This window comes from Halichoerus grypus, chromosome 3 (genome assembly GCF_964656455.1).
Source record: "Halichoerus grypus chromosome 3, mHalGry1.hap1.1, whole genome shotgun sequence".
NCBI classification, from domain to species: Eukaryota; Metazoa; Chordata; class Mammalia; order Carnivora; family Phocidae; genus Halichoerus; species Halichoerus grypus.
Genome location: NC_135714.1, coordinates 57,616,906 through 57,642,790, shown reverse-complemented (window position 1 = coordinate 57,642,790; position 25,885 = coordinate 57,616,906). Strand labels below are relative to the sequence as shown.

At 37.4% G+C, this 25,885-nt stretch overlaps 1 protein-coding gene across 1 annotated transcript in view; it reads left to right on the top strand.

The window, feature by feature from the left end:
- The window catches only part of ADAMTS3 (ADAM metallopeptidase with thrombospondin type 1 motif 3), a 531,886-nt gene that overhangs the window by 76,724 nt on the left and 429,277 nt on the right, over window positions 1-25,885 (top strand). Inside the window, exon 2 of the mRNA XM_078068759.1 lies at window positions 2,746-2,808. The gene's annotated coding sequence lies outside the window, so the exon portion shown is untranslated. The remainder of the gene's footprint in view (window positions 1-2,745; window positions 2,809-25,885) is intronic.

Below are 25,885 nucleotides of genomic sequence, written 5' to 3'. Positions count from 1 at the left end.
GCTGGTGTAAAAGCATTGCTTGCTTGGTGGTGTGATGGGAAACCCCATTCCATACAATGGAATTGGTGACCAGAACCTTTTAAATCTGCCTTTGTATTCTCTTCTTGGCTGAAATCCAGTGGCTGGGTGCTGGTTAGCTGACAACTTTAGTAAGGACCAACTTTTGTTTCACTCCCTGCACTTCTGCTTGGACATTTGTTGTCCTGACTGAAATGAAAATCTCTGTTAACTTGATGGTTAATCACCCCTCCTTCTTGAAAATTGACTCTCTTGGTTTCCATGGTACTACACTCTCATGGTACACGACTCAACAGAAGGGCTATTTTTTTCCAGGCATGTCTCCTTTCTTAAACATTGGTGGTTGTTGGGGTTTGGGGAGTGATAATCATGTCTCTTTCCAATGTGGCTTCTGAACCACTGGAGAGGTAGACACAGGACACAGATGGAGATCAACATACCAGTTTTATTCGGATAAGGCTGAATTGGCAAATGCAGCCTGAGACCACAATTGCATGACTCAGTCTTTTGACAGAATTGGATCAACCTTTTCACCCAGTTCTAGGCAGTGAAGCAGGAAACCCTCAGGCCTCCCTTTGCAAGGCAAAGCCTGTCTCTGCAGCTTCTAACAGGAGAAGTAAGAATCTGTACCCACGCGATACACCAATTAGTCTGAAGGTGAAGGAAGGTAGGACCCTGGGCCATACTTGTGCAGTCAGATATTTTGTTTTCTCAATCTGATAAATCACTACTCCTTCCTTGATGACTTCTCTGAAAGTGTGTGAGAAATACATTTTTAACTTTGTAGGAGGTCCAGCCTGATATGCAGATATTCTCCAAATATCTAATTAATTAATTCCGCTCCTTATTCCACAATAATAAGTCATGAATTCTTCATACACTCCCAATGATGGTGTCTGCCCCAACCCTAACTCCTCACGTTTACATCTAAGCTTGATGATCGTTCCTTTAGGTCTTTCATATTTATGTAGTCGTCATTCCAGATTTTATTCAGGTGTAATATGAGGATGTTTTCTTGAGAAATTATGCCATACTTTCCTAGGGACCCTTGTGCTAGGGTTTCTAATGGAAATAGAATCTCATCAGGCCCCAGAATATTGGCATTGATGGAGCCTTGTATTTTACATGAATCTGAAGCTAAATTTGGGAGGAGTATTCGGAAATCTGGGAAGATTTGTGATTCTGAGTAGAAAGTATGATATAACTAGGATATTTTTTAGTATTCCCAAATGAGTGTCAGCTGAGCTGGAGAAAGGATTCTGAATCACCTTTTTCTTAAAGACTGAGACATTGAATTACATTTTAACCTTTTTGCTTATAAGGCTTTTTTTTTAGACCCCAAACCTGAGCACATCCATGCATGTGTAGGATTTGAGCAATTTCCTCCATGTTGGAAATGCCCTTTCCAGTGTGAGATCCTTTTCTTGACATGCAGTAGGGTAGAGACCTACTTTGTATGGGGCAAAAAGCAAGAGACAATGAGCACTTTATGGCAGTTCAGGCCTGGAAGGCAGGAAATTACTAAGTGGCTGAATCAACATTTAATGAGCTTCTCCTGTGTGCAGAGAATGATTCAAGCCCTGAGGGGAATATAGAATACTCCATTAGTTCATGTTCTCTTCGTGTCAAATGCCTATTTTCTGATTGAAAATTTACATAAAGAGAAATTCTTATAAGTCTCTGTATTTATCACTCTGTCCAGTAATATTCTCAGATGTGGGTTACTGCACTAACTCCTGAAAAATATGTGCCATCTACCCAATCTGCAACATCACTCAACTTCTTGTGGTATTCAGGGTTTCCCCCCTCTAGATTCATGGATGCTTTTTAGATGAGCCATAAGAACAAATAACCCATTTGAGTGTCTCTTTTATTCTCTTGGTTGGAAACATATCTACAATCATTAGGACTAAATTTGACTTTGCAGTGCCTGACCAAAATTCAAGGTCTGCCTTTCACTAAGTTGCTAGATACCATACTGGTTGTATAACACCTCTTTCCCATTCTTTTTCCAGGAAATCCATTCAAATATTGACATATATGCTGAACAATTCACTGATTTCTTCATTCATTCATTCAATAGTATTTATTGAGTATCTTTTGTGCCTGGGCACTAGGGTTACCAAGATATTACTATATATGGCCCCTGACTTTGAGACACCATCTATGAGGGAAACAGACATAGAAACCAGCAGCGACAGGATGATTTGATGTGTAGGTTAACAAAGGTATGTACAAAGGTGAAGGAGTCAGCTGCCTTGGGATGAGAAGGGGAAATGGGATATTTTAATCTCATCTTAGACCACATATATGGAGTTTCCCAGGTGGAAGGAGGAACCTAAGGAAAGGAAAATGTGCTAAGGAATCAAGTAATTATTGAGCCTGTCATAGTGTTTCTTTGGAAATAAACAACAAGTGTTTAATTTACAAATTCGTAAACACTGAATGACAGATTTTCTTCTCAGTAGAGTGAGATCTCTAGAGCAAAAGGGGAGAAGAATGGTTTTTATCCAGAGAAACATTGCAAAATCAAGTCAGCTAAAGACAGTTTCATATTCGTGCATTTGGATACTTGTTTTGCACTTAAGTTTATTTATCAAGTTCTAATTTAAAATTACTTCAAGGCCCAAATATTCCTCTGGTTGTGCATATATTATTGAACTGGGACAGCATGACCAGGATAATCTTGGTTTGACCATATCTTTGATTTTTCTTTCCTTCTTCCAGGATTATACACTGAGTATGAGCAGCCAGACCAAAACCTCTGATGTGGCCAAGAACAAGGACTGGGTGAGCCAAAAGTGAAGGGGCGAGATGTTCGATGACTCTGTGGTCAAGCCAACAGCATGTTTGGCCTCGTTGCCATGAATGATTGCTGAATTCCTTAGAATAGGGGAACTCGGGTAAATGAGTGCTCTTGTACTCAATTGACAACTCTGGAGATTCATGTGGCCACTAGCCCTCAGCTATCTTGGATAGACTGAGAAACCCAAAGAACAGAGGAAGTGGGGACTTGGTACTGTTTGGGTTTTCTTTGTACAGTGAATTTGTTGTTGTTTAAATTTGTTTTTAAAGATCTTTCCCAATCCTGAGATTTCTTTCTACTCTCCTATTGAAATGGAAATTCTCCACATAATTGTGTAGGTCATTGGATATTGCTAAGGAGATAAGCAACATCCAATGTTTTGTAACAAAATTTAATGCTTGTTGTCATAAAATGTAATATAGTTATCATTTTGGGTGGTCAGTAAGGTAGATCAACTAACACACTTGCATATGAACATTTTTGCTCTAAATGTATTAGTTGAGGTGGGAACGTAATATGTCACAGAATTCGTAAGTTGCTTTTACTTCTGAAAAGATGCTGGTGCACTACGTTGGTGATATCAGCAACAAAAATTTCTATGTGAAGTATTTTTCAGTCTTTCCATCCTCTTTATCTCTAAGCATATTTTTGTTTACCCTGCATGATTGTAATGAGACTCCATAATCTCCCTGTTTACATAAACACAGGTAAAAATTGCTTCAATAATCCATGGTACCTTTCATTTAATAAATGATAGATACATTCTGGCCATTCTTTCTCTCCTCTTTATTAGGACAGCCATCATTTCTATCCCCTAAGAAAAATTGATAAAGAGAATGAGGAATCAGAATCAAGGCGCCAAAGCACTTTGCAAGACCTGCAGTGGAAATACACACATTTCAGTAAGCAGGATCAGATGACACACTCCTGGAAGAACTCTACATTTATTAATTCAATTCCTATAACAACCCTAATTCCCAATTTATAACTCCTAATTTTCAGATGAGGAAACTGAAGCCCAGAGATTTTAAGTAACTTTCTAAAGACACAGTGGATTTGGGGAAGCTTGAACTCAGGCACCCTGGTCTCTCAACCATTATGCTACAAATAGCTTTTGATTTTAGTGGAAAAAAAACCCATATTACTTTGCTTGATTGAGTTAACTGGTGAAAAAATCATTACCTTTTAAATCTATTTTTATTTTAATTCTTCTGATTTTATAAAGAGGACTAATTTAAGTGTACTTACAGCTACTGGACTTAGTTTCAGAGATATGCAATCAGGTGGCTTGTACTCTATGGTGAACTAAGCAACTGTATTGAGGCTCAAATGACTAACACTTGGCTGGACCTCACATCTGGTACTGGGCCACAGTAAACATGCCCCCCTGGCTGAACTCAGAGATTCAAAACATTCACTCTTTGCACATTAGCAGATTCTTGCTTCTTTCACACAAGTGGGGATTTTGCATAAAGTACAATGCAAATATGTGTGATATTTTTCAGAGAGAGATTGTATTCTAGGGATATTTATCTTCAGATTATATTAAATTGGACACTATTAGGTATTTAGTTAGAACAAATGAGAACTTACATATACTGTGTAAATTAGAAATTGTGCAAAACAATACAAGAGTGGCTATCACAACTCCCATAGAAAGAGAACATTAAATGGTGTATAATAAAGGGTGATATGATTGGATCCTTGGCTCGAAGTCCATCTGACACTTGCTGGCTACGTGATATTGACGTCATTTAACCTCGTGACTTAGTTTCTTCATGTGTAAAGTAAAGATTATAATAGCAACAATATCATGCAGTTATTGTGAAGATTAAACCAGGTAATATATAAAAAGCCTGAGCAGAGTGCCTGGTACATAGTAAGCCCTCGGTAAATATTAGCAATTGTTGCATTCTTGAGAATGTGTATTACAGATTGCTATTTGTCTTAGTTGAGCCATAAGTGACTTCAACCAATAAGAATTTATTCATGAGTCCTTTTTTAATACCAGCTATCAATACTCAGCCAATTAAACAGAGGTGATAGTTGATGTTCTATAGGTATGTTTACAGAGTAAATTACCATAGTGAGTGCTTATGATATACCTAAAAGGGCATATTCCCTCCCATAAAGTTCTATAATGAGGCCAGAAAAAAATTGAATTGATATATGTGAAATGTGAAAGTAAGATAAGTTTGGGAAAATGCAATTTGTCTCATGTCAGATTTTTGCCCAAGGCTAGGCTGGTTGTAGAGTTGACTCCAGCTTTAATTATTTTAGTCTATATTCCACTGGACAGGGAGGCATTTTGAGCTCAAAGATATTTTGGCTTAGATGATGATAATAATTTATAGGCCTTAAAAGTGTTCTCTTAACCATCCCAGAAAAATATACTTCCAGTAGTGCTAGTATTTGAGAGCAATCTATGAGAAATAGAATAGGCTTGTTTGTCTGTTAAAGCCCTTACTTCAAAGTGGATTAGAGGTGACTATACTAAAAAAAGACTGCAATGTTCCATATTTTGTGCATTGGTAATCAGTCCACTTTAAAACTTCAGGCTCCATTTTCAATGTTACATATTTTATCTGCTATTCATTAACATTTGCCAATGGTTACTACATAAATAAATAAATGAATGAAAAGAACAAAAAGGGTTTCATATGCCACAAGTGTATTCCGAAAAAGTTGGCCAAGTCGCCTGAAAATTCAGACTACTAATAGAAAGTATTGAAAATAATAAACTTTTATAGAATTCTTGCTTTATTGTACTTCTTTGAATTTTACTAAAATGCTTGCCACATGTAACTTATTAGAATCTTTGGATCTTGGTCAGCATACTGATTTTTCTCTTGTATTAGGAAGTTAGTCACCCCAATACCCAGGTGGGAGATACAACTCCTGTTTACTTGAACTTCTCAGAATTAATTTTGTATAAGCTGTGGATTTATAGCTCCTTGCCAGATTATAGGAAAGCATCTGGAATGCAAAAGTTAAGTGATTTCTGTAACAAAATTGAGCCATATATTGAAGGTGAGAGTGGGCTGGTCCCTTACAGGACATACCAGACTTGGAATGTATTCTGCATGCCCTCCCAGAATGGCTTAAAGACTTCTTTTCCAGACCCCGCTATTGTGCCTGTTCACATTTTAACTGTTGTCATTTTATGGGTGCGGGGTGCATTTGCTAATTTGGAGAAGAGAGAAACTAAGAAACAATTCACACCGTCTAAACCAATGTTCCATAAACAACATTATTCTTGAAAGGAGAGATGAGGACTGAGTTGTACCAAATGGAACGTGTATGGAGAAAGCACCCTGCCGACCCAATTGTTTGTGTGTGTTCTTTAGTAGACAGAACAGAAAAATGAAGACTTTTCCTTCAATGCTGAACTACTTAATTGCATACGCAAAACTTAGTGTGAAAAATTGACAGCCTTAATCTGAATAGACTCATCTACAAAGGGATGGAAGCCTAAAGTATGTGATTCAATACATGGAGAAATTGATTCAGGACTGTTGCTTATTCTCTCAGCAAGCCAGCAGGAATATTTTCCAGGTTTCTTTAGTAAAGCCATATGCTCTTGAAGGGAAAAAGTATCTTTTTGTAGTCATGTAGCATTGTAATGCTATACATTACCACATACAGTTGTAGGGTCTCACTTTGTATACATACTACCAAAACAGGATAACGATGATCTTATAGTGAAAAACCAAGGAAAGCAAAAAAAAAAAAAAGTCTAACAATCCTCTGCCTACTTTGGTCACACACTGTGCTAAGTGCTTTTATCTTCTATTTCAGTATATCCTCAGTATAAAAGGCCTATTATATTTCTCACAAGTAACTGATGTATTAGCATTATTGGATCTATTTTTTCAGTTTAGGAAATATTTGTATGGGGTATAAATTATTGTCCTAGGCAGTAAAGACTACTGCTAATCACATTTTACAAATGAAGGCACTGAAGCTAAGAATAATAAGAATAACTAGAGATAGCTAGTGTTTGATTCTGAGACTGGATGGACAATAGCCAGACTATATATAACAATTGAACTCTGACCCACAACTTGTAACAACCAGCTCAGGAAGCCAAATCACTCTCTGTAGGATGGCAGACTCATAAAGATTTATTCTTAAATTCTCTTCTAAAGGTTTTATAGTTTTATTTTCTACATTTATATCTGTGATACATTTTGAGTTAATTTTGTGTATGTTGTTAGAAAGGGTTCCAACTTTTTTTGAATGTAGATATCCAGTTCTAGCAGCACTTAATGAGAAGACTATTTTTCCTCATTGAATTGTCTTGGTACCCTTGCTGAAAAAATCAGTTGATAGTAAATGTGAGCTTTTATTTCTGGATTCTCAATTTATTCTACTGATCTGTATGTCTAACCTTGTTCTGGTACCACACTTGTTTGATTACTGTAACTTGTGATAAGTTTTGAAATTGAGAAGTATATGCTCTCCAAATTGTTTTTGTCATTCAAATAATTTTTTTTCTTCTTTTTGGCTATTCTGGGTCTCTTGAATTTTCCATATAGATTTTAGGATCAGCTTGTCAGTTTCTGAAAAAAGAAAAAAAAGCTAGGTGAAATTTTGACAGAGATTGCATTGACTCTATAAGACCAATTTGGTGAATACTGACAATATTAAGTCTGATCCATGAACATGGGACATCTTTCTGTTTATTTTTGTTTTCATTAATTTCTATCAGCAGTACTTATAGTTTTCATAGCTAAATTTTGCACTTACATTGGTAAATTTATTCTAAAGAGTTTTGTTGTTTTGATGCTATTATAAATAAAATTATTTTCTTAATTTTACTGTAGGGTTATTAATTGCTAGATATAGAAATCCAATTAATTTATGTATATTGATCCTTTACCTTACAAGTCTGATGAACTTATTAATTAGTTCTATTTTTTTTTTTTTTTTTTGGTGGATTCCTTAGGATTTTTTTATATAAATGATCATGTCATTAGTAAATAGAGATAGCTTTACTTTTTCATTTCAAGTCTGGATGCTTTTTATTTCTTTTTCCTGCCTAATTGTGCTGGCTAGAACCAGCAGTAGAATGTTGAATACAAGTAACAAGAGTAGACTTCCTTGTAATGTTCCTGAATGTAGAGTGAAACATTCAGTCTTTCACCATTAAGTTTGATGTTAACTCTATTTTTTTATAAACATCCTTTATCAGGTTAAGAAACTTTCCTTCTTTTCCTGGTTGAAGTTTTTGAAATCATGAGAGACAATTGGATTTTGTTAAATGCTTTTTCTGCATCTATGCAGATAATCATGTAATTTTTGTCCTTTATTCTACATATGTTTTATTATATTGATTGATTTCTAGATATTAAGCAAACCTCACATTCCTGGAGTAATTTCCATTTGATCATAGTATATAATTATTTTTATATGCTGCTGGATTCAGTTTGCTGATATTTTGTCAGGGTTTTTTGTATCTATATTCATAAGAGATATTGATCTGTAGTTTTCTTTTCTTGAGATGATTTTGTATCAGTGTAATACTGGATTTACAGAGGAAGCTGGGAATTGTTTTCTCCTATTGCATTTTTAGATGAGTTTGTGAAACACTGGTGTTAATTCTTCTTTAAGTGTTTGGTAGAACTCATCAGTAAAGTCATATGGCTTGGGATATCCTTGTAGAAAGTTTTTTCATTACTAATTCAATTTCTTTATTTGTTATAGGTCTACTCGGATTTTTTGTTTCTTCCCAAGGAGTTTCAGTAACTTGTACCTTTCTCAGAATTTGTCTATTTCATCAGTTATTTAATTTGTTGACATATTTTTTTAGTTTTCCATTACTCTTCTTATTTCTTAAGGTTGGTGATGAACTTTTTATTCTGGAGTTTAGTAATTTAAGTGTTTTATCTTTTTTTCTTGACTTACCTAAAAGTTTGTTATGTTGATTTTTTCAAAGAACCAAATTTTGGTTTTGCTAATTTTCTCCATTTTTTTCTCCATTCCATTGATTTCTTACTTTTGTTTGCTTTAGGTTCAGTTTGCAATTTTTGCCAATGTCTTTAAAAGTTATTGATTTGAGAGCTTTCTTCTTTTTAAAAAATATAGTCATTTATAGCTATAAATTTCCTTCTAAACACTGCTTTAAATACACTCCATAAGTTTTGGTATGTTGTGTCTTAATTTTTATTCATCTCAAAGTATTTTTCTGATTTCACTTGTGATTTCTTCTTTGACTTATTGCACTGGTTATTTAGGAGTGAGCTGTTTAATTTCCACATATTTATGAATTTCCTCAACTTCTCTTTACTGTTGATTCCTAATTTCATTTCATGTCAGTTGGAGAACATAGTTGGAATTATTTCATCTTTTAAAATATACGGAATCTTGTTTTATTGCCTAGCATATACTCTATGCTAGAGAATGTTTCATGGGCACTTGAGAAAAATGTATATCCTGCTGTTCCAGGATGGAGGCTGTTAGGTTGAATTGGTTTACACTGTTGTTCAAGGCTTCGCTTTCATTGTTGATCTTCTGTCTTATTATTGTAGCTATTACTGGAAGTGTGGTATTGAAGTCTTCAACTATTAATGTTTATGTATTTTCCCCCTTCAGTTCTGTCAGTTTTTGCTTCATGTATTTTGGGGCTCTGTTGTTAGGTAGCATATGGTTTGCAATGGTTATATCTTCCTGATGGTTTGACCCTGTTATCATTATAAAATGTCCTTCTTTATCTCTAGTGCCACTTTTAATTTTAAGTTTATTATTTCTGATAGTAATACAACTTCTTTTAATTATTGTCTGGGATTACTTGCTCTCAGCATAAAGAATTTTCTATAGTGTTTATTATAAGCAGAGTCTACTAGCAATGAATTTTCTGTTTTGGGAATGTCTTTATTTTACATTAATTTTGGAAAGAGTTTTACATGGTATAAGATTCTTAGTTTCTTGCTTCATAATCTTTTATGCTTTTCAACACTCTGAAAAATGCTATCCCATGGACTTCTGGCTTTCATTATTTCTGATGTGATGTCAGATGTTAATTTTATGGTGGTTTCCTTGTTTTGTTTTTTTCTCTTGCTGCTTTCAAGTTTTTTTTTTTGTTTGTTTTTTTTTTTTTGGTCTTTAGCTTTCATCATTTTTATGATGACATGTCTGGGTATGGATCTCTTTGTTTTTATCCTATTTGGACTTTAATAAGCTTCTTGGATATGTAGATTGTTTAAAAAATCAAATTGGGAAGTTTAAGCCGTTATTCTTCAAATATATGTCTCTCTATATATTATTTTGCTGCTTTCTCTCTCTCTCTCCTCTCCTCTGGCACTCCCATTATGTGTATGCTGGTGTGCTTAATGGCATTTCACATTTCTCTGAAGCTCTGTTTATTTTCTTCATTTTCTTTTCTTTCTGTCCTTCAGATTGCATAATTTCTACTGATTATCTTCAAGTTTGCTGATTATTTCTTCTGCTGGGTCAAAGCTACTGTTAAGCCCCTCTAATGAGTATTTCACTTCAGTTATTCAGTTTTCAAGTCCAGAATTTCAACTTATTTTTTTAAATATAATTTCTTTATCTTAATTGATATTCCCAATTTAATGAGACAGTATCATCATTACCTCTTCCATTACCTCTTTACTTAATGATAGTTGCTTCAAAGTCTTTTTGCTACATCTGGGCTCTTCTCAAAGCACTTTCACTTGCCTGCTTTCTCCCCCTTGTGTATGGGTCATACTTTTCTGTTTGCTTATACATTTTCATTGAAAACCAAATGTTTTAGATAATATATTATAACACCTCTGTATACAGATTCTTTTTCTTCCCCTGACACTTACTCTATGGAATTTGTTGTTGCTTCTTTATTTATTTAGTGACTTTATTGGAATATTTTAATGTAGCACTTTTCTTCCCACACTGCACTATTTGTCTCTTTCCATTGCCTTTCTGTTAGCCTGTCTGCCTATGTGGGTGTCACACCTAGCAGTTAAGCTTCACTGATTATGTTCTTGTTTTTGATAATGCCCTGGGACATAAATTGCTTCACAATTTGATCCAATTAAATTTGGGCCCCTTGGAAGGGGAAGTTTTTGAGTTGGTCTTTCAAGTTTGTTTTGACCCCAGGAAGGCTCTTCCTTGCTCTATTTTTCCCTGGTTTTCTCTGATTAACTTCTAGCTGACCTATGGTTTAACTTGTTGCTCTATGATGCTACTAGCCTATTCTTAATTACTTACTACCAGAATCCCCATCACTTTTGAGAGTACCCTCAGGTCTGAACTTCCCACTCTCTATTCCTAGTAAAGTCCATTCCCTTAGGGAGCAATTTGGAACTGTTTGTTCTTATATCTTGTCTCTCTCCTGGGCAAAACCTCTGCACCACTGCTCCAGAATGGGGGGAGGAGATAGTGGCTTGATTCTCTAGGAATGACACCCCGGATTTACAAGTGGCATGCAGTGCATGGGCTGTGCCTCTGGTTTTTCTCAGGCTACCTCTCCTGGCTTGGCATCTTTGCCCTATGAGTGAACTGGAGCAATAATCTTGGTCTGCTGCACCTGAGGTAGAACTTCTGTCATATGAATAAATATTGGGTAGAGGAAGTGAACCTCACACCCTTCAACTATTCTTATCTATGATAGAGCTTTTGCAACATGGATTTGAGGGAGATGGGGATGAGAAATGCTAGTGGCCTGCTTTCCTGGGACATACTGTAGCCCTTGGCTGGGAGCTTGACAGGGAAGAGAGCCCTCTGTTCTTGGCTGCTCCCACCCAGAATGGATTTTCTGTCACAATGAGCTGGGAGGGAGGTAAGGATGGAACAGATTGTGGTTCAAATGCTACAGACTCTCATTGTTGTTACTGAGATTTAGTAGATTTTTTTTCCAATAAATATGTCTTCATTTGCTGTATGTCCTTAAGACAATTTCTATAGAGTTTAAGTGGTATTGATTTTTTTCTTTTTGACAGTTATTATTGTTTTGCTGGGGATTATGTCTATGGAAATCCTCATGCTGCCCTTCTAGATCTTATCTGTCTCTAGTCCTTATTGATTTTTCTCTTTTCACTTTTTTGGCAGTCCCATTCTCATTGATTGTCTAGTCCTTGTCGGTGCAAGTTCATTGTAAAGTATATTCACTTGTCTTCTTCCAAGATAGTCCATCCACCTATTAATTGATATGTAGAAGATTTTTATAAAGATAGAGAATATGTAAACATTTAATAATTCAAATATCTTGTATTATGTGGTAATTTTCCCTTGAATAATCTGATGTTACTGGGATCAATTAACTTGGTTAAAGATACAGTTGAGTGGGGCACCTGGGTGGCTCAGTCGTTAAACATCTGCCTTCGGCTCAGGTCATGATCCCAGGATCCTGGGATCGAGCCCCATGTTGGGCTCCCTGCTCCATTGGAAGCCTGCTTCTCCCTCTCCCACTCCCCCTGCTTGTGTTCCTGCTCTTGCTATCTCTCTGTCAAATAAATAAATAAAAATAAAAATAAAAATAAAAATTCCTTCTAAAGATACAGTTGAGTAAGAAAGTAGAAGAGATTTTAAAACCTCAAATAAAACTGGAACTCCCAATCTAAGGAAATACTTCATATATTATTGAAACACTCCTGTGGCTTATGAGTTTACAAAATGATCAGAGGAGCATTCAAGTAGAAAGAAGAAATGACCAAAAAAAAAAAAATGTTAGAGGAGTATATCAGTTTGGTGTTGCATAACAAGCTATGTCAAAACTTAAAACAGTAATTATTACTTTTTATGACTCTGCCAGTCACCTTATCCAGGCTGAGCTCAGCTGGACAGTTTGGCTGGTCTTACCTGGATTCACTCTCATGTCTACAGTTGGCTGGAGGTGGCTCTGCTCATGTATGTCTCTTTGTCCTCTTCCTATGACCAACAGATAGCCCCAAGATGCTTCTTATAATGATGGAAGAGATGTAAGAGAGTAACTGGAAGCATGTAAGACCTCTTGAGGCTTAGGTTTGGAACTGGGCACCATGATTTCTACCTCATTCTTCTGGCCAAAGCAAGTCACATTGGGTATGGAAATATACTTTGCTTTAATGGAGGAACTTCAAACTCACATAATAGAGAAATAAAGAATTAGGGTCAGCAGTGCAATCAGTCTACCAAAAGGAATTAGGGAGGAAGTAAAAAGAGTTTTTCCAGTTCAGTTATTTCTGTCAAATATAAGTTAAGAGTTCCATTTGTGTTATATTAGAAAAGAAAGGAACAGCCTTTTGCAAAATACACTAATTCTGTCTTGTTGAGGGAATATGTACAATATAGGGAACTAGAGGAGCATGGAATGGAGCTCACCAACCATCATACAAGTGAGCAGACTGATTCTTACATGTGCCCTTTCATGATAACAGATGCTTATTTTGTGCTTTCTTATGTGGCCATCTTTTATATGGGCATAGAGCAGGTTACTTTGGGAAGCAGATAACTAAGCTTTTCTAATTCTTGGGAGGTTTAATCTTTACTTCTCTCAGGAATGTGCAGCATCAGCAGGTTTTGTTTGTCTTGAAAATGGGGAGGATTCTAGTGAAGCTGACTTGTTACTCCCCAAATAACTTAAAACTGTAGAACCTTCCCTCTGGAATTGTATGTGAATGGATTCCTACATTTTACAATGGAAAAGCATGAAATCATAGCCGGCTTGGCTACTACTATTATTCATTTAGCAGGTTTTATTCTTTTAACAGTTAAACTTCCATTATGTTTTACTATTTGTTACATACCATTTTTATGTGTTTCACAGTTTTATGCATTCTGCAGTTAACTATTTGAAAGGATGGGTTCAGACCTTGAAAGCAAGAGCGATTTACCATTCTTGTGTTTTTGTCCTTACTAATGCTGTATTTTTAAAAAGGTAATGATAAATTTTGCTATCAAAACAAGTCTAAATGACACTTTATTTTATTTTTTGCTACCAACAAGTCCTAATGTTTTAAATATGGTGGCTGTGTGTTGGGAATGTATATATAACAACATACATACCTGCAAATGTTAGATGCTGTATCAGCACACAGACAGCCCCAGGTGAGAAGGAACAGAAAGCTCTGTTAATCACTACACAGATCTTTAAAAAACACACACATACACACACAAACAAAAAGCTAAGTCGATAGTGGTATTCTATAATGCTAAGTATAGCAGAAAATAGATACAATTTTGAAGGAATTCTTATTTATTTATCAGAAGTTTGTTATTCATAATTAAAGACAGAATGAAATTTTTAAAAAGATTTTATTTATTTATTTGACAGAAAGAGAGAGAGAGAGCATGCCTAACCAGGGGGAGCAGCAAGCAGAAGGAGAGGGAAAAGCAGGCTTCTCGCTGAGTGGGAAGCCCCATGTGGGGCTCAATCCCAGGACCCTGGGATCATGACCTGAGCTGAAGGCAGACGCTTAACCGACTGAGCTACCCAGGCGCCCCATGAATTTTAAAAGCAGGCTAATTCTGATATTAGAAACAACTTGTTTACTTAGAGAATTCATGTTTTTATGCATTAGTAACAATAATTTGTAAAATTGTAGAAAAGTGAAGGGCTACTTTCTTCTGTTAGCTTTATTTTTATATGTTAATATATGTAAGCTATGACCCTAAGGTAATGAGAATATTGTACTTGTTAAAAAGAACAAACATCCTAGCATGTATACTTCAAAGTATGTGTTGTCATCAGTCTATCAAAGGAAGAAATCAAATCTTTTCTAAAAAAGAATTTTTAAATTGTCCATGAAGAATTAATTTGTGGGTTTCATAAGAGAATTGCTCTCATTTCCTTATTTTCAGTCTCATTCATAAATTTTTTTTTTTTAAAGATTTTATTTATTTATTTGTCAGAGAGAGAGAGAGAGAGAGCACAAGCAGGGGGAGTGGCAGGCAGAGGGAGAAGCAGGCTCCTCACTGAGAAGGAAGCCCGATGCAGGACCGGATTCCAGGACCCTGGGATCATGACCTGAGCTGAAGGCAGATGCTTAACCGACTGAGCCACCCGGGCATCCCCCCCCCTTTTTTTTTTAAAGATTTTATTTATTTATTTGACACAGAGAGAGAGATAGCGAGAGCAGGAACACAAGCAGGGGGAGTGGGAATGGGAGAGGGAGAAGCAGGCTTCCCGCTAAGCAGGGAGCCCAATGTGGGACTTGATCCCAGTACCCTGAGATCATGACCTGAGCCGAAGGCAGATGCTTAACAACTAAGCCACCCAGGCGCCCTCATTCATAAATATTATTTAGCTTGCTTTCTTCACTTTATTCTTCAGACTTTATTTGTAAAAACAAAACAAAACAAAAACCCCTTGATTTCATTAATAGTGAATACATTTACAAATGTTTGCTGTGTTTAAGAGAATCTGACACGTTAACTTTGTGATTTTGATCTTTTAAAAAGTGTAAGAGAATGGGATGCCTGGGTGGCTCAGGTCATGATCCCAGGGTCCTGGGATTGAGTCCCACATTGGGCTCCCTCCTCAGTGGGGAGTCTGCTTCTCCCTCTGCCTGCCACTCCCCCTGCTTGTGCACGCTCTCTATCTATCTCTGACAAATAAATTAATAAAATCTTAAAAACAAAAAAAAACAAAAAAAAGTGTAAGAATGAATATTTTAAAAAGTATTGGAATAGAAACTATTTAATACAGTTAAGAATTTAATTTATTAATTTAAAAAGAGTTATCTGACTACTTTGGGAAGTTCTGGTTGTTATAATTGTAAGTTTGTCCTGTCTGATACATTATAAAAATGTCATGATGTGGGTTTATTTTTATCCACTGTCCTGGGAACTTTCTAAGTCATTTTAATCTAAAAACTTATATGGGGAGTTTTCTTGAGTTATTTCATTAATAATTTCCTCCTATTGTTTTCATTCTTCTCTCTTTCTTGGGCTCTTATTGTTGAATATTGAATATTTTCCTATTTGTCATTTAATTTTATCTTCTATTTTTCCTCTATTTTCTATTCTTTGTCTTTTTGATTTACTTTCTGGAAACCTTCCTCTACTTTACCCTCCAACTTCTCTATTGAGTTTTCAGTTATGCTATCATATTTTTAATTTCCAGGGTCTCTTTTTATATTTGGAATTTAAAGAATCATTATGTTCTTATTTCATGAATGCCAACTCTTCTCTTAGCTCTTTGGAGACATTAGTAATAGAATTTGATTAGTTCATAGTCTGTATTTCCTTCAAGTCACATATTTCTGTTAGTTCAGGCTTCTGTTTTACACATTAGAGACTTTCTTCAAATGCCTATACATATTGGCTGGCAGCCAAATCTTTGGCTGTTTTGTGAGGTATTCAAGTGCTAATTGGGACCTCTGTGCCTGTAGGTAGGTCTTGTTGATCTGGTTCCATTGTCAGGTGGTTGATCCAGATCATTTCAAAGGAGAGCTTCAATGTCAGTACTTGTAGGCCTTTTTTTCTTGGGCAAGCAGGTTCTCCAAGGAAGATACTCTTGAACCTTTGTCTGGAGATCAGAATCTTCACTGCCAACAACAAGGGTGTCCTGTGCCTGGTGTGGCCTGGCTTCATAGAATTTTCCAGAGAAGAAACCTTCAGTCTTGTGTGGAAGAGAATTGTCAAAAAGATCTGGTTGTTTAATTGCTTCTTAGATCTTCAGCAATATTTAGTTCTACTTCTACTGTCTCATTTAGCAGTATCTGCATGCCACAAAATTGTAGTATTTTAGGGGCCATGTTTTCTTTCTAGGGTCTACATTCTTGTGTCTGTTAAGGCAGTTGCCACTTTCTATCTCTTTTTTGTTTCACTATAGACTCCTCTTCTATTCTCTTGGTCCTTGTAGATTTTTATTTTATCACTTTACTATCACTTTAGTGAAGTTTTATGACTGAGCATGAGTTTACCTATCATATTTTTTTAAAAAGACTTTTTATTTATTTAACAGAGAGAGACAGCCAGGGAGAGAACACAAGCTGGGGAGCAGGAGAGGGAGAAGCAGGTTTCCCGCTGAGCAGGGAGCCCAACGCAGGGCTCAATCCCAGGACTCTGGGATCATGACCTGAGCCAAAGGCAGACACTTAAGACTGAGCCACCCAGGCACCCCTTATCCATCATATTTTTTTTTCAATAGCATTTCTTTTTTTTTTTATGGTTTCATTTTTTTTTTTTAATTTTATTATGTTATGTTAGTCACCATACAATACATCATTGGTTTTTGATGTGGTGATCCACGATCCATTGTTTTCATATAACACCCAGTGCTCCATGTAGTACGTGCCCTCCTTAATACCCATCACCGGGCTAACCAATCCCCCCTCCCCGCTCACCTCTAAAACCCTATTTGTTTCTCAGAGTCCATAGTCTCTCATGGTTCATCTCTCCCTCCAATCCCCCCCCCCATTTTTCCCTTCCTTCTCCTAATGTTCTCCATGCTATTCCTTATGTTCCACAAATAAGTGAAACCATATGATAATTGACTTTCTCTGCTTGACTTATTTTACTTAGCATAATCTCCTCCAGTCCCATTCATGTTGATGTAAAAGTTGGGTATTCATCCTTTCTGATGGCTGAGTAATATTCCATTGTATATATGGACCACATTCTTTATCCATTCATCTGTTGAAGGGCATCTCGGCTCTTTCCACAGTTTGGTTATTGCAGACATTGCTGCTCTGAACATTGGGGTGCATATGGCCCTTCTTTTCACTACATCTGTGTCTTTGGGGTAAATACCCAGTAGTGCAATTGCTGGGTCATAGGGTAGCTCTATTTTTAAATTTTTGAGGCACCTCCACACTGTTTTCCAAAGTGGCTGTACCAACTTGCATTCCCACCAACAGTGTAAGAGGGTTCCCCTTTCTCCACAACCTCTCCAACATTTGTTGTTTCTTGCCCTGTCCATTTTTGCCATTCTAACTGGTGTAAGGTGGTATCTCAATGTGGTTTTGATTTGGATTTCCCTGATGGCTAATGATGAACATTTTTTCATGTGTCTGTTAGCCATTTGTATGTCTTCTTCAGAGAAGTGTCTTTTCATATCTTCTGCCCACTTTTTGACTTGATTATTTGTTTTTTGGGTGTTGAGTTTGAGAAGTTCTTTATAGATCTTGGATACCAGCCCTTTATCTGTAGTGTCATTTGCAAATATCTTCTCCCATTCTGTGGGTTGCCTCTTTGTTTTGTTGACTGTTTCCTTTGGGCTTTGCGGAAGCTTTTTATCTTGATGAAGTCCCAAAAGTTCATTTTTGCTTTTGTTTCACTAGCTTTTGGAGATGTATCTTGAAAGAAGTTGCTGTGGCCGATGTCAAAGAGGTTACTGCCTATGTTCTCCTCTAGGATTTTGATGGATTCCTGTCTCACATTGAGGTCTTTCATCCACTTTGAGTTTATCTTTGTGAATGGTGTTAGAGAATGGTCGAGTTTCATTCTTCTGCATGTGGCTGTCCAATTTTCCCAGCACCATTTATTGAAGAGACTGTCTTTTTTCCATTGCATGTTTTTTCCTGCTTTGTCAAAGATTATTTGACCATAGAGTTGAGGGTCCATATCTGGGTTCTCTATTCTGTTCCATTGGTCTATATGTCTGTTTTTGTGCCAGTACCATGCTGTCTTGGTGATCAAAACTTTGTAATATAGCTTGAAATTGGGCAACGTGATGCCCCCAGCTTTGTTTTTCTTTTTCAACATTTCCTTGGCAATTCGGGGTCTTTTCTGATTGCATACAAATTTTAGGATTGTTTGTTCCAGCACTTTGAAAAATGTCATTGGAATTTTGATCGGGATGGCATTGAAGGTATAGATTGCTCTGGGTAGCATAGACATTTTAACAATGTTTATTCTTCCGATCCATGAGCATGGAATATTTTTCCATCTTTTTGTGTCTTTTTCAATTTCTTTCATGAGTGTTCTGTAGTTCCTAGAGTATAGATCCTTTACCTCTTTGGTTAGGTTTATTCCGAGGTATCTTATGGATTTTGGTGCTATGGTAAATGGAATCATTTCTCTAATTTCTCTTTCTACAGTTGTGTTGTTAGTGTATAAGAAAACAACTGATTTCTGTGCATTGATTTTGTATCCTGCCACATTACTGAATTGCTGGATGAGTTCTAGTAATTTGGGGGTGGAGTCTTTTGGGTTTTCCACATAAAGTATCATGTCGTCTGCAAAAAGAGAGAGTTTGACTTCTTCTTTGCCAATTTGAATACCTTTTATTTCTTTTTGTTGTCTGATTGCTGTTGCTAGGACTTCTAGTACTATGTTGAACAACAGTGGTGAGAGTGGGCACCCTTGACGTGTTCTTGATCTTAATGGAAAGGCTCTCAGCTTTTCCCCATTGAGGATGGTATTTGCTGTGGGTTTTTCATAGATGGATTTTATGAACTTGAGGAATGTTCCCTCTATCCCTATACTCTGGAGAGTTTTAATCAGGAAAGGTTGTCGTATTTTGTCAAATGCTTTTTCTGCATCAATTGAGAGGACCATATGATTCTTCTCCCTCCTCATATTAATGTGTTCTATCACATTGATTGATTTGCGAATGTTGAACCACCCTTGCATCCCGGGGATAAATCCCACTTGGTCGTGGTGGATGATCCTTTTAATGTATTGTTGGATCCTATTAGCTAGGATTTTGTTGAGGATTTTGGAATCCATATTCATCAGGGATATCCGTCTGAAATTCTCCTTTTTGATGGGGTCTTTGCCTGGTTTGGGGATTAAGGTAATGCTGGCCTCATAGGATGAGTTTGGAAGTTTTCCTTCTGTTTCTATTTTTTGAAACAACTTCAGTAGAATAGGTATTATTTCTTCTTTGAATGTTTGGTAGAATTCCCCAGGGAATCCATCAGGCCCTGGACTCTTGTTTTTTGGGAAGTTTTTGATCACTGCTTCAATCTCGTTACTGGTTATTGGCCTATTCAGGTTGTCAATTTCTTCCTGTTTCAGTCTTGGCAGCTTATAGGTTTCCAGGAAGGCCTCCATTTCATCCAGATTGCTCAGTTTATTGGCATATAGTTGTTGATAATAATTTCTAATAATTGTTTCTATTTCCTTGGTGTTAGTCGTGATCTCTCCCTTTTCATTCATAATTTTATTAATTTGGGTCCTTTCTCTTTTCTTTTGGATAAGTCTGGCCAGTGGTTTATCGATCTTATTAATTCTTTCAAAGATCCAACTTCTAGTTTCGTTGATCTGATCTACTGTGTTTCTGGTTTCTAATTCATTGATTTCTGCTCTAATTTTAATTATTTCTCTTCTAATGCGTGGCTTAAACTTCGTTTGTTGCTTTTTCTCTAGTTCTTTAAGGTGTAGGGTTACTTGGTGAATTCGGGATTTTTCTATTTTTTGAGTGAGGCTTGGATGGCTATGTATTTCCCCCTTAGGACCGCCTTTGCAGTATCCCATAGGTTTTGGACCGATGTGTTTTCGTTCTCATTGATTTCCATGAATTGTTTAAGTTCTTCTTTGATTTCCTGGTTGACCCAAACATTCTTGAGCAGAGTGGTCTTTAGCTTCCAAGTGTTTGAATTTCTTCCAAATTTTGTCTTGTGATTGAATTCCAGTTTTAAAGCATTGTGGTCTGAGAATATGCAGGGAATAATCTCAATCTTTTGGTATCGGTTGAGACCTGATTTGTGACCCAGTATGTGGTCTATTCTGGAGAAAGTTCCACGTGTGCTCGAGAAGAATGAGTATTCTGTTGTTTTAGGGTGGAATGTTCTGTAAATATCTATGAGGTCCATCTGGTCCAATGTATCATTCAAAGCTCTTGTTGCCTTGTTGATTTTCTGCTTAGATGATCTGTCCATTGCTGAGAGTGGAGTATTGAGGTCTCCTACAATTAACGTATTGTTACCAATATGACTCTTTATTTTGGTTAACAGTTGGCTTATGTAGATGGCTGCTCCCATGTTGGGGGCATAGATATTTACAGTTGTTAGATCTTCTTGTTGGATAGACCCTTTAAGAATGATATAGTGTCCTTCTGTGTCTCTTATTACAGACTTTAGTTTAAAATCTAATTTGTCTGATATAAGAATTGCTACCCCAGCTTGCTTTTGAGGTCTGCTAGCATGGAAGATGGATCTCTTCACTTTCAGTCTGGATGTATCTTTAGGTTCAAAATGAGTCTCTTGTAGACAGAATATGGATGGGGCCTGTCTTTTTATCCAATCTGAAACCCTGTGCCGTTTTATGGGAGCATTTAGGCCATTCACGTTGAGAGTGATTATTGAAAGATATGAATTAATTGTCATCATGTTGCCTGTGATGACGTTGTTTTTATAGATTGTCCCTGTAAATTTCTGTTGTATATCACTCTTGGGGTCTTTCTCCTTTTATAGAACCCCCCTTAATATTTCTTGCAGGGCTGGCTTAGTGGTCACATATTCTTTCAGTTTCTGCTGGTCATGGAAGCTCTGCATCTCTCCATCCATTCTAAATGAAAGCCTTGCCAGATAAAGTATTCTTGGCTGCATGTTCTTCTCATTTAGTACCCTGAATATGTCTTGCCAGGCCTTTCTGGCTTGCCAGGTCTCTGTGGATAGGTCTGATGTTATTCTGATGTCCCTTCCTCTGTACATAAGGAATCTCTTCCCCCTAACTGCCCTTAAGATGGTTTCCTTGGTTCTAAGATTTGCAAGTTTTACTGTTACATGCCGGGGTGTTGGCCTGTTTTCCTTGATCTTAGGAGGGGTCCTCTCTGTCTCTAGGACTCCAATGTTTGTTTCATTCCCCAGATTAGGGAAGTTCTCAGCTACGATTTGCTCAAATACATCTTCTAGTCCTCTCTCTCTCCACTCCCTCCGGGATTCCAATTATTCTGACATTGGAACGCCTCATGGTGTCACTTATTTCTCTGATTCTATTTTCATGGATTCTGAGTTGTTTTTCCCTGGCCTCCTCTTTTCCCTTTTTATCTATTATATTGTCTTCCAGATCGCTTATTCGTTCTTCTGCCTCAGTTACCCTAGCTGTTAGATTATCTAGATTGGATTGGATCTCACTGATAACATTTTTAAGGTCTGCCAATTCACCTTTCATTTCTGCCCTTAGAGACTCTATGTTGCCATTAATTGATTTCTCCATTCTAGCCATTGTCTTCACAATTGCTAGCCTGAATTCCATCTCTGACATCTTGGTTATATCTGCATCCATTTGTAAATCTGCAGCATAAGTCATAATCTCTGAGTCTTTTCTATTTTGGGGGCTCCTCCTCCTAGTCATTCTGTTGATGGGTGTTTGAGGGAATGTATAGAGTCCAAATTATTGATCAGAACCCAAGCAAGATGCCCCTGTTTCCTTGGGACCTTAGGGTTGCTGGCCTCTTGTTTTCCCAGCCTGTCTTCTGGGGGAGGGGCCTGCCGCGCTGTTACTTAGGGAACCCTGTTTGGGCAGAGTTGCCCTGCCCCCCTGTGGCGGGGGATGGGCTCAGCGGGAATCAGTCTTTGGGGCTTTTGTTCTCTGGAGGCTTTCCCTGGAGGCTTTCCACGTCTCTTCTGCGAGTCAGAGCAGAAGAGACCATTTCCATCCCTCTGCCTCAGAGCAGAGAGACCGCAGTCTGTTCTTCAGTGAGCTCTCCAGGCCACACTGTCTCCGTTTCTGTCCGTGCCGCTAAAAACTGCAGCATCCTGGGTTGTGCACCCTTCCGCAGCACTTCCAGTCCTGCCTCCAGGTCAGGGCACGTCTCTGCCCTTTGTGCTTCTAAAACCGCCAGCAGCTCCCAGTTTGCTCGCGCGACCCTGCCGCTCTGGGTTTTCATCCCGGGGGCTGCGGTTTGCAGGCGCAACCCCGCCGCTCAGCGTTTCCGCCCTGGGGGCTGCCCTAAAGTCCTTTCCCCGCCCCTACCAGTCTGCGAGTCTGTGCCCGATCCCCAGCGTGCGAGGCTGTCACTCACCGGCAGTGTAGGATCCCCACGGCCAGGCACCCTCCCGCTGCCGTTTATCCTCCGATATCTGCCTGCGGAATCACAGCTCCCCGCTTGGTACCTCAAAACCAACCACCTGCGATATTGTGTTTGTAGAGATCCAGATCTTCTTACATCTCAGGCTTGTTTCATGGGTCCTCAGAGTGGTCTGGTAGATATCCAGCTCAATTCCGGGGACCAGTTGAAATAGGGTCCCCTACTCCTCCGCCATCGTTCCCATCAATTCCTTATCCATCATATTTATTGGGAAGTTTCACAGTACTTTTCAGACATGCTCATATTTATAAATAAAGAGATTTCCTAGCTAGTCGTGATGACATTTACTTCATTAACAACACCAATTGTAAAGACTAATATTTATTGTTTTGCATTTTCTCAATGCTACTTGTATACTTGGCAGTAGCCCATATATCTGTGGACATGCACAATGTGTTAGACTTATGTGAATGGTCATGTCAACATGATTGATGAGAAGTATTTTCATCAGTCATTTGAATGATGGCCAAATGTATGCAGTGCCCATGCATTAAATTCACTGACAGCATGGGTCATTGGATTCTTGGACAGTAGTGTCAAGAAGCAGAAACAAACATATAACTAGTCGAAAAGAGAGTCAAAGGACAGAAGACCATAAAAAATAAAAAAAATAAATCCATATTCATTGGTTATTGGAGATTGGTTGTATTTGAGAATAGAAGGAAAAGCTTGTAACTGATGACAAACTAAACATAAATCAACAATATATAAATTTTCACATATTTTTATAGATTAAAGCAAGTTATTGGTTTTTGTCATCAAGAAAACAGTTTGATTTAAAAAAAAAAAGCTCATTAATTCTTCTAGAATCAATAGTCAGACCTTTATCACAATTTTGTTTAGGAGCCCGCTATTTCAGAAAGATGTGGAAACTTTGGAAAGACTTCGGAAGAAAGTTGTGAAAAGACTTAATCTGTCTAGAACTACAGTTGAAGAGGAAAGCATAAATGATTTGTGGTCGTTTAGTCTGGTAAGGGAAAGGCTGAGAAGGCATAGATCAACAGTGTTTATATAAGTAAAAGAATTTGGTTTTAGGGATGCAAAGCATTATTTTCCCCCCACTTACATCATAGATTGGATACGAGGGAAATTTCTAGCCTATAGTCTCCTAACTTTGTCTTCAAATAAGGGATGCATAGTTCTCTCAGAGCAACGAGTGTTTAATGAGTTACTGACTGAGTTGGGGTGGCTGGAGAGGTACGAAGCCATCAGATGCAAAGGACACTGAGCATGAGACTGAGGAGGCTCAGATCAATCGCCTTCTCAGGCGTTAACAAATTTCATGATCTTTCATGAACCACTTGACCTTCCAGTGCCTGAGTTTCTTCTACTGCAATGCAAGAAACATCCCTACATCCCCATTTGTATACCATCATTGTGAGAGAAATGAGATGACAGCGACGGAATCCCATCTCTGTCACCTGCCAGAAATACAGAAAGCCATCCCTTTTTTGGGACAGGCTTTGGCTAGGCATCCCAACTCAATGGAGACTTTCCCAAACTAGGCAGTACAGTTAAGCATGCAGGCTCTGTGTGCTTAACTGATATATGTTCTACCTAGCTGTATCTATATCTGTATCTATCTATGTAGTAGATATGTATCATCTATGTAGCATATCTATTCTATATATAAAATCATGTCATCTGCAAATGAGACAATTTTGCTTCTTCCTTTCCAATTCTGATATCTTTTATTTCTTTTTCTTGCCTGTTTTGTCTAGCTGGGACTTTTAATTGAATAGGAGTAGTGAGAGTGGACACCCTTGTCTTGTTTCTGATCATAGAGGAAAAGCTTTCACCCTTGAGTATGATGTTAGCTGTGGGCTTGTCATATATGGCCTTTATTACATTGAGGTATGTTTATTCTATGCCTAATTTGTTAAGAGTTTTTATTTTGTATGAATGCATTGTGTATGAATGTTGAATTTTATCAATGCTTTTTCTGTATCTATTGCGGTAATATGGTTCTTTTCTTTTATTCTATTAACATGATGTATCACATTGATTGATATGCATATGTTCAACCATCCTTGCGCCCCATGGATAAATATCACTTGATCATGTGCTGTTGAATTTGGTTTGCTAGTTTTTTACTGAGAATTTTTGCATCTATATTCATCAGTGATATTGGCTTATAGTTTTCTTTATTAGTACTATCCTTTTCTGCTTTTGGTATCAAGATAATGCTGGTCTCATAAAATGAGTTTGGGAATGTTCCCTCCTTTTCAATTACTTGGAAGAGTTTGAGGAAGATTGGTGTTGAATCTTTAAATGTTTGGTAAAATTCACCAGTGAAGCCATTTGTTCCTGGGGTTTTCTTCATTGGGAGATCTTAGATTACTGACTCAATCTTCTTACTAGTAATTGGTCTATTCAGATTTCCTATCTCTTTCTGCTTCAGTCTTGTTAAGTTGTATATTTCTAAGAATGTTTCTATTTCTTCTAGATTGTCCAGTTTGTTGGCACATAGTTCTGCATAGTAGCTTCTTACAATCCTCTGAATTTGTGTGGTATCAGTTATATCTCCTTTTTCATTTATAATTTTGTTGACTTGGATCCTTTCACTTTTCTTTCTTGGTTAGTCTAGCTAAGGATTTGTCAACATTTTTTATCTTTTCAAAGACCTCTTAGTTGGTTAATCTTTTCTATTGTTTTACTGTTCTCTATTTCATTTATTTCTACTCTAATTGCTATTATTTCCATTCTTCTGGTAGCCTTGGGCTCAGTTTGCTCCTTTATCTAGTTCCTTAAGGCATAGAGTTGTTTATATGAGGTCTTTTTTTTGCTTCTTAATTGTAGACGTTTATTGCTATGAATTTCCCCCTTAGAACTACTTTTGTTACAGGGTGCCTGGGTGGCTCAGTTGGTTGGTTAAGCATCAGACTCCTGATTTTGGCTCAGGTCATGATCTCAGGGTCATGAGATTGAGTTCTGTGACAGGCTCCACGCTGGGCATGGAGTCTACTTAAGATACTCTCTCTCCCTCTCTGTCTCCCCCTCTCCCCCATGCGTGTGCACCCACACCTGCACACGTTCTCTCTCTCTCTCAAAAAAAAAAAAAAAAGAACTGCTTTTGCTTCGTCCCACAAATTCTGCTTCTATTTGTATGTTGAGTCCGTTTTCATTTCTCTTAAGAAACTTTTTTTTTGCCTTTTAATTTC